Genomic DNA, 8,729 nt, shown 5'->3' on the forward strand with positions numbered 1-8,729 from the left:
GTAGCCAATAAATAAATAACACACCACAAACTAAAAGCTGAATTATATACCTTAAAATGAATTTTATGTTATATGAATTACATCTCAGTAAGACTCTTCTTAAGAAATAACACATCTCACTGAAATGAAAAAACTATATATTACCAACATGAAACTCTCCACAGAGAAGGAGTTCCAATGATAACACTGGCAGAAGAGTCACAAGGAGGAATTTTTTTATCAGTTTCATTTTTGTAAACTGAAAACCCATTTAGGTCAACAAATCAAAAAGAAAACCGAAAGATGAAAGGTTACTGGGGACAGTTTGCACTAGGAGTAGGAGAGTGCAAATTTTAAATCTTTAATATAAAGATAACTTACACAAGTCTTTAAAAGAGTCAAAAAACATGAAAAATTATTAAGAAGAATAAAAACATGTATTTATGGGGATTTCCCATCATGGTGCAGCCCAAATGAAACCGACTAGGAACCATGAGGTTGCAGGTTCGATTCCTGGCCTTGCTAATTGGGTTAAGGATTGGGTGATGCCTTGAGGTGCGGTGTAGGTCACAGATGTGGCTTGGATCCTGTGTTCCTGTATCTGTGGTATAGGCTGGCAGCTGTATCTCTGATTTGACCTCTAGACTTGGAACCTCCATATGCCATTGGTGCAGCCCTAACAAACAAAAAATAAAAAAAGATAAAATAAAATGTACTTACAGCCTTATGAAAACAATCAGTAAGGCAAAAATTCAAACAAATGAAAAGAAGTACCATTTTTACCTTATGATATTTACAACAATTGAGTAAAAAATTGGAACACAAAAATTCCCATCATGGCTCAATGGTTAATGAATCTGACAGGAACCATGAGCTTGGGGATTCAATCCCTGGTCTCGATCAGTGCGTTAATGATCTGGCATTACCATGAGCTGTGGTGTAGGTCACAGATGCAGCTTGGATCCTGCATTGTTGTGGCTGTGGTGTAGGCAGGCAGCTACAGCTCTGATTAGACCCCTAGCCTTGGAACTTCCTTATGCCAAGGATGCAGCCCTAGAAAAGACAAAAAGACAAAAAAAATGGAACACAAAGAATGCAGAGAAAGAATCACTCCCATAAGGCCATCAGTTGGGATGTAAATCAATAACTGTTTTTTTCCCTTTATTAACAGTTTTGTAAACTATTTTAGCAACATGTATCATGAGCCTGAAAAATTCTCCACATGGCAACTCCACATCTTCAGATTTATTGCAAGGATATGGGAAAAATTTCTCTCTCTCCATGGTTTATTCACAATGGTCTTCACTGCATTATTATGTATAATATCATGGATAATTAGAAAGATCTAATTACCCAAAATGGAAGATTATATTAAAAATGGCAGCTGCTTCTACTATGATATTAATTATGAGACTTTATAAAAACTTATAACAGTGTGGATAACAATAATGTGGAACACATACATGGTTTAACATTATGTGAAAAATTGTCATCTTAACAATATAAAATAAATAAATACACAGAGAAAAGGGCCCTAAGAATTTGTTTGAAGTATGCACAGTGGTTTCTTTCAAGGAAGGATTTGAAAAAAATTCTTTATATTTTAGACATTCATGATAATGACATGAATGATTTTTCAGTTGCAGAAAAGAAAATGAACCAGCGTTTAAAAAATAAATATTGATCACAGCTAACAAAAACAAAATTGCTTAGTGGAGACAAAGATGTAAGCCCAGATGTTTGATCTTGGACACATCTCTTCATCTTTCTTTCATTTTCTAGACTACTCTGGCCCTCCCAAGCCACACACAGATTCTGCCTACTTGGTGTGATTGTCTCCATGTTGATGCCAGTCCCCATGAGTGAGTTTCTCCTGAGGAAGTGTCAGAATTGGCTCCAAAGACCAGTGAGTTGGCTGAGGTTCTAACATGCCTAGTCTTGCCAGAATTTGTGGCTCTTGGGGAATAATTTATAGTCCTATACTATGCTTCTGTTGGGCTTCCTTCTAGAAGCCAGATGCTTCCTGGCATTTTTAATGTTCCCAACTCTGGGTTGAATCTGCCTGGATACATATACCCATACCTCAAATCACCCTTTAGGGACATCTGGCCACTTCCTCTCTCCAGACTACAGTTCTGACCTTGGTCTGTTGGCCCCATTTCGGTCCTGCAAAAGCCTAGGTCTTCATTTGCTTGCATTTGCTTGGAAGAAAACGCATCCTGTCTTGAATGAAGTTTTCACATTTATATTGGGCACATGGAGGGAAGAAGGCACATTGAAAATCTGGGCCTGTGCTTTAGGGAAGGACTTTTTATGGGGTGGAATATCTTCCATACCAAACAAGTCTGCACAAAGCCTCCTTCATGTCCCTGTTGCTCAGACTGTAGATAAAGGGGTTCAGAATGGGGGTTCAGCATGGGGGTGCCCACCATTCCAGTGTATGCAGAGTAGGAGGAGGAGGGCTGGAAATACACCAGAATGAGGGTCCCATAGAAGAGAGTGATGACTGTCAGTTGAGCACCACAGGTAGAGAAAACTTTATGCTTTCCCCCAGGATAGGGGACCCTGAGGATGATGTGGGCATAAGATACCAGGACATAGGTGAGAGGGACCACAGCTGAGAATGCTACTGCTGCAAACATCATGTCCTGAAAGATGTACATGTCTGAGCAGGCAAGTTTGAGGAATGGGTGAAGATTGCAGAAGAAGTGTAGGATAGAATGTGAGGCACAGAAAGAGAACTGAGACATAAGGAGCGTGGATGAGAAGGCCAGGAGATGGGCACAGAGCCAGGATGTGGTGACCACCAACAGGCACCGCTGGATGCACATGATTGTGTGTAGTGGAGGGGGAGGCAGCCAATGTGATGACTTCCATCACAGCCAGCAGGAAGTGATCCAGCAGGGCCAATGTCATGAAGAAGTACATCTGCATGAGGCACCCAGTGTAGGAGATGATGTGGTGTTGTGTCTGGATGTTGACCAGCACCTTTGGGACAATGGTGCAGAAGAAGCAGTTGTCAATGTAGTACACTTTGGCCAGGAAGAAGGATGCAGAGTTGTACAGATGAGGGTCCGAGCCAATGGCCAGGATGATGAGCAGTTCCCCTGCACAGTGACCAGGTACATGACCAGGAGGAACTCAAATAGTAGGAGGTCTGGGTGTGGAGAGATGCCCAGGAACAGGAAGTCAGAGATGCTGGTTTGGTTTCTAAATTAGAAAAAATTAGAGCAGAATGTTCCTTAAATAAAGATAGGCGGTCAATATTACAGAGTCCAAGGACTTTGATCTAATTTCCTCTATCCCTTGAAAAGGCCGCTGAGTTTCACTAGTATGTATAAGTGCTGATTTGCAAAATATACAAATAGGAGGTCAATGGACTCTGATAAGTAGGCATCAGGCTAGAGTGTAGTTTGAGTTCTGGACACCTGTAATGTTTCAAGTTTTCCCCATGGATGTTCTGAATGAGACTGGACTGGGGTTCATCTGTAAAAATGTTTCCAAGTTCAGTTCCATTAAAAAAGCCTTTAGAACTCTCACTTGAATTTCTTGTCATATTCAACTGTGTTTCATGTATATGCTAGGATTTATTGGGCAAAATCAGGAGCTGTGTGTATGTGTGAGTGTGTGTGTGAGAGATGCATGTGTGTGTGTGTCTGTGTGCACACACATATCAAGGGAGATGGAAGAAAGAATAGTTTCTCCAGAGAGGAGCCAGCTGGGCCTCAGGAGTTCCTAGTTGTCCTAGGAACATTCTGGCCCCATTTGCTTTGAAGACCATTCCTGTGAATTAGTGTAGCCAGGAGAACACTGCAAAATGAAAATCACCTTATCATGAAGGGCACATCATTTTAGTTTAAATCATCAACTTCCTCCCCATCATCATTTGTTTGAGTACCTGGCTTGGGCCTCTGGGGATGGGGTGGGAATAAGTTGTGTTCCTTAAGATCAGTCTGTCTTCAGGTATTTATCTTACTCTTTCTTGCTTTCCTCATGCAGCCTGAGAGACTCTAGTTCCATTCATATTGGTGCAAATGGCATTATGTCATTTTTTATGACCGAGAAATATTCCATTGTCTATATGTACCACATCTGTCTAATCCAATCATCTGTAAATAGGCATTTGGGTTGTTTCCAGCTCTTGGCTATTGTGAATAGAGCTGCAATGAACATGCGGGTGCATGTGTATTTTAAGGAAAGTTTTGTTTGGATATATGCCCAAGAGTAGGATTGCTGGTTCATATGGTAGTTCTATGAATAGATTTCTAAGGTACCTACAGACTGATGTCCATAGTGGCTGTACCAGCTTCCATTCCCACCAACAGTGCAGGAGGGTTCCCTTTTCTCCACAACCCCTACAGCACTTGTTCTTTGTGGACTTATGAATGATGGCCATTCTGACTGGTGTGAGGTGGTATCTCACGATAGTCTTGATTTGCATTTCTCTAATAATCAGGGATGTTGAGCATTGTTTCATGTGCTTGTTGGCCATCAGTATATCTTCCTTGGAGAATGGTCTCTTCAGGTCCTTTGCTCATTTTTCCATTGGGTGGTTGGCTTTTTAGCTGTTGAGTTGGATAATTTGCTTATATATTCTAGAGATGAAGCCCTTGTCGGTTGCATCATTTGAAATTATTTTCTCCCATTCTGTAAGTTGTCTTTTTGTTTTCTTTTTGGTTTCCTTTGCTGTGCAAAAGCTTTTCAGTTTGATGAGGTCCCATTGGTTTATTTTTGCCTTTATTTCTGTTGCTTTGGGAGATTGACCTGAGAAAATATTCATGATGTTGATATCAGACAGTGTTTTGCCTATGGTCTCTTCCAGGAGTTTGATGGTGCCTTGTCTTATATTTAAGTCCTTCAGCCATTTTGAGTTTATTTGTGTGCATGGTGTGAGGGTGTGTTCTAGTTTCATTGCTTTGCATGCAGCTGTCCAGGTTTCCCAGCAAGTCTTGCTAAAAGAAATTTTCTTTTTCCCCTTTTATGTTCTTGCCTCCTTTGTCAAATATTAATTGACCATAGGTGTCAGGGATTATGTGTGGGTTCTCTATTCTGTTCCATTGGTCTGTCTGTCTGTTTTGGTAACAGTACTACACTGTCTTGATTACTGTGGATGTGTAATGTTGCTTGAAGTTTGGAAGAGTTATGCCCCCTGCTTGGTTTTTGTTTCTCAGGATTGCTTTTGGCAATTCTGGTTTTTATGTGGTTCCCTATAAATTTTTGGATTGTTTGTTCTAGTTCTGTGAAAAATGTCATGGGTATTTTGATAAGGATTGCTTTGAGTCTGTATATAACTTTGGGTCATATGGCCATTTTTAAAATATGTATTTTTCCAATCCAGGAACAAGGAATATCTTTCCATTTTTTTATTGCTCAAATGAATTTATCACATCTGTAGCTGTATAATGATCATAACCATCTGATTTCATAGGATTTCCATCCCACATCCCAGGCACATCCCCCAAACTATCTCCTCTGGAGGCCATTAGTTATTCAATGTCTGTGATTCAGCATCTGTTCTGCAAAGAATTTCAGTCTGTCCTTTTTTTCAGATTCCACATGTCAGTGAAAGCATTTGATGTTGGTGTCTCATTGTATGGCTGACTTCACTTAGCATGATAATTTCTAGGTCCATCCATGTTGCTAAAAATGCCAGTATTTCATTCCTTTTAATGGCTGAGTAATAGTCCATTGTGTATATGTACCACATCTTCTTGGTCCACTCCTCTGTGGATGAACATTTAGGTTGTTTCCATGTTTTGGCTATTGTAAATGAACATTGTAGTACAATGCAATGAACACTGGAGTACGCGTGTCTCTGCGAGTCATGGTTTTCTCTGGATAGATGCCCAGGAGTGGAATTGCTGCATCAAATGGTAGTTATATTTTTAGTTTTCTGAGGAATCTCCATACTGCTTCCCACAGTGGTTGTGCCAATTTACAATCCCACCAACATTGTACTAGGATTCCTCTTTCTCCACACCCTCTCCAGCACTTATTGTTTGTAGACTTTTGGATGATGGCCATTCTGGCTGGTGTAAGGTGGTACCTCATAGGGGTTTTGATTTGCATTTCTCTACTAATGAGTGATGTTGAACATCTTTTCCTGTGTTTCTCGGCCGTCTTTATGTCTTCTTTGGAGAACTGTCTGTTTATATCTTCTGCCCATTTCTTATGGGGTTTTTTTTTGGTATGGAGCTGCAGGCAGTGTTTATAAAATTTGGAGATTGATCCCTTATCAGTTGATTCACTTGCAAAGATTTTCTCCCATTCCGTGGGTTATCTTTTCATTTTGTTAGGGTTTACTTTGCTGTGCAGAAACATTTCAGTTTGATAGGTCCCATTTGTTTATTTTTGGTTTGTTGTCAATACTCAGATAGGTGGATCTGAAAAGATGTTGCTATTGTATATGACAGAAAGTGTTTGGCCTATGTTTTTCTCTAAGAGTTTTATAGTGTCTGGTCTTATATCTAGGTCTTAAATCCATTTGGTGTTTATATTTGTGTATGGTGTTAGGGAGTGTTCTAATTTCATTGTCATACACGTGGCCATCCAGTTTTCCCAGCACCACTTATTGAACAAGCTGTCCTTTCTCCATTGTATATTATTGCCTACTTTGTCATAGATGAGTTGGCTGTGCGTTGAATTCTGGGCTGTCTATCCTGTTCCACTGATCTATATGTCTGTCTTTGTCCAGTATCATATGGTTTTGATGACTGTTGCTTTGTAGTATAGTCTGAAGTCTGGGAGCCTGGTTCTTCCAGCTCCATGTTTCTTTTTCAGGATGTCTTTGGCTCTTCTGTGTCTTTTGTGCTTCCAAAAAAACTTTAAAATATTTTGTTCGAGTTCTGTGAAGAATGTCCTTTGTAATTTGCTAGGGATTGCATTGAATCTGTAGATTGCCTTAGGTAGTATAGTTATTTTGATAATATTGACTCTTCCAATCCACGAGCATGGTATATCTTCCATCTATGTGTCATCTTTGATTTCTTTCATCAGTGTCTTATAGTTTTCGGAGTACAGGTTTTTGTCTCTTTAGGCATGTTTACTCCTATGTAGTTTATTCTGTTGGATGAGATAGTAAATGGGATTGCTTCCCTATTTCTTTTTCTGCTCTTTTATTATTAGTATATAGATATGCAGTGGATTTCTGTGTATTAATTTTGTATCATGCAACTTTGCCAAATTCATGGATGAGCGCTCAGAATTTTCTGGTAGAGTCTTTAGGATTCTCTAGGTATAGTATCATGTCATCTACAAACAGTGATAGTTTTACTTCTTCCTTTCCAATTTGGATTGCTTTTATTTCTTTTACTGAATTTGTTGATCAGGTCAAGTAGTTTTTTCATTGAGTCCTTAGCGTTTTCTATGTATAGTATCTTTACGTCTTCATACAGCGACAGTTTTATCTCTTCTCTTCCTATTTGGATGCCATTTGTTTCTTTATTTTCATCTGATTGCTGTGGCTAGTCCTTCCAATACTACGTTGAACAGCAGTGGTGAGAGTGGGCATCCATGCCTTTTTCCAGATTTTAGTGGGAAGGCTTTTAATTTTTCTCCATTGAGTATTATATTTGCTATGGGTTTGTCATAAATGGCTTTGATTATGTTCAGGAATGTTCCCTCTATCCCCACTTCGGTGAGAGAAAATATTTCATTATAACTTTGTAAGTAAGTTGGTATGAATCCATAAAAACCTCAATTCCAACTAGGATGAATATAGCTTGGAGAGAGACAAATAGAATCACCTGGGGTTTTGCTTTTGTGTCACCCTGTGTCATGCTGAGTATCTGTTTTTGTGTATAACACACTCACAACTTCTCTTCTCCTTTGTTGGCTGTAGAGCAGATAGCGTCTCATGAGGGCCTTGGAAATACATGTATGTGTTTGACTTGGTCAGGTAGCCTCACAGCTTGATTCTTCCTTTTTCTCAGTTCTAGACACAAATAGACAACAAAGTCCTCTTAATACTAAGTTGGTGGCACTTTGTCCAGATGGTTTGAAGGCTACAGAACTTCTCACAATGTTCCTCACTGATGTTTAATTATTTTCACAATTCCACTTTGGTTAACAGGGTGGGATCAATTTTGAAACCTTGTCTAGTTAATCAGATGGCTCTGAATTCTGATATAGGTCCTTGGTCCTACAGCATCTATAATATCTCAGCTTTCTGGTCGTCTCATCAGGCAAATTCTCATGTCCCTCACTTTGCATGTATGCTCAGAACTGAGCCATTTTAAAAGCCTGTTGATGGAAGGGGAAGACAGAAACACAATGGCAGATATGAAGGAAGCTATTTATTGGAAAAATTTTTAAAAATGCAATGAGTCAAGTGCTGTGAACCTACTAATCTTCAAGGACTGTCCATGGTCTTGGCCTGTACTGTTTCCTGCATGTGAGAGGGAGATCTCCAATGTAAACCCACATTTTCAGGAAGCTACTTGATCTTGCTTGATGGTCTCCTGTATCTTCATCATTTTTAGTTCCTGATGTCTGCTTACCCATCCTGCCCAAATAATGAGCTGATTTATTTACTTTTTTTTGCATCACTCTCCTTTTGATTGCTATTTTTTGTCAATATTTATTGACCTGTGATATATAAGTTGTGGGTTGGAAATCTTATAAAATTAGATGGTGATGATAATTATGCAACTATAAATGTAATGAGTTCATTGAGTAACAAAAAATGAAAACAAATTTATTATGATAAAATATATGTAATAAAAATTAACATTTCAATAATTTTTGCATAT

General features: G+C 39.1%; 1 pseudogene; it reads right to left on the reverse strand.

The window, feature by feature from the left end:
- Positions 1-2,290: 2,290 nt before the first annotated feature.
- On the reverse strand, positions 2,291-8,481 carry LOC125120868 (olfactory receptor 1L4-like; annotated as a pseudogene).
- Between the last annotated feature and the right edge of the window lie 248 nt (positions 8,482-8,729).

This window comes from Phacochoerus africanus, chromosome 2, assembly GCF_016906955.1.
Source record: "Phacochoerus africanus isolate WHEZ1 chromosome 2, ROS_Pafr_v1, whole genome shotgun sequence".
Taxonomy (NCBI): Eukaryota; Metazoa; Chordata; class Mammalia; order Artiodactyla; family Suidae; genus Phacochoerus; species Phacochoerus africanus.